This window comes from Rhagoletis pomonella, unplaced genomic scaffold, assembly GCF_013731165.1.
Source record: "Rhagoletis pomonella isolate Grant_MI unplaced genomic scaffold, Rhpom_1.0 Rhpom_scaffold_00001, whole genome shotgun sequence".
Classification (NCBI taxonomy): Eukaryota; Metazoa; Arthropoda; class Insecta; order Diptera; family Tephritidae; genus Rhagoletis; species Rhagoletis pomonella.
The window spans coordinates 50,677,740-50,679,004 of NW_023458555.1; positions in this window are offsets into that span (position 1 = coordinate 50,677,740).

Below are 1,265 nucleotides of genomic sequence, written 5' to 3' on the forward strand. Positions count from 1 at the left end.
TAATTGATATTACTGCAATGCAAACAATACCGCCTAAAGATTTTTATTGTGGTGTGCCCTTTACCGACTGTTTAATTAGCCTGGCTTTACCCCCATTCTGCTCTAATTCGTCTACAGCCTAAAAGGTTTTTTATCCATGGATAATAGCAGGTTCCACGTTGTTTGCTTGAAGACTACCTAGAATGGTCCTTCCACGATTGCTTCTTGGATATTTTTTGTAGCTTTTTAAGAAATCTTTGTACTCCTCCCATCACAACTCATTGTCGGCTGCCTTACGCAGCTTGAAGAGCTCACGTACTTCGCGCCTGTGCTGTCCAAGCTCCCGGTTGAACCACAGCGGCTTGGATTTGCGTATAGTACGCACTGGAGGGCATGAAATTTTGTTTGCTTTGCTGAGCGCCGTAGTGATTAACACCACGTTCTTTTCTATTTCAGCGTGCGTGTTGGGTTCTTTTAGCTCAATCTTTCTATAGAGATCCCAGTTTGTATTTATTGGTTTCCTCGGGGTTGTTATTTTGGGATTTGGGGGAAAGCAATATTAAATTCTATGTATTTATGATCACAGAATGATGGTTTATCTAACAACGTCCAATTATCTAGCCGTATCAGTTTATTTGTTAAAAGTGTTATATCTAGAACGTTCTTTGAGGTGGGTCCAACATATGTTGGCTCAATACCTCGGTTTGTTGCCTCTAGACTTATTTGAATAATAAAATTGTGTAGAGACTCACTTATTTTATTGATGTCCGCGCTCCCCTAAACAGTGTGATGAAAATAAACATTAACATATAACAAATAATTGCTGTCAAAGATCTGCATCACTCTTGAATCGCCCTATATGTATGTATGTATATACAATACAATATAAATGCATAAGGCTCATATATACATATGTACATATTAGAGCTGTCAAACTATCGCCGATACTATCGATAGTATCGATAGTCTGATCACTTGAAATAACTATCGATAGTTTTAATACTATCGCCACTATCGTTTCATTGATAGCGTATTCTCTTTCATGGCTCAAAGAGAACAAAAATTGGCAGCATTATTTCATGAACGAACGAATAAAGATCACCCAGGACGGTGTGCGATAAAAAATATTTTTATTTTTTTTGTGCAGTGCGTAATTTTTTCGCCGCCATGTGAATGAAACGGAATGAAACAATCTGTGTGAATGAAACAACCTAATAAAAAATGACGTTACCAACTATTATTTTCTTTCTCAAATGCAATTACAAATACGCGGTTGCCGTGCTGGG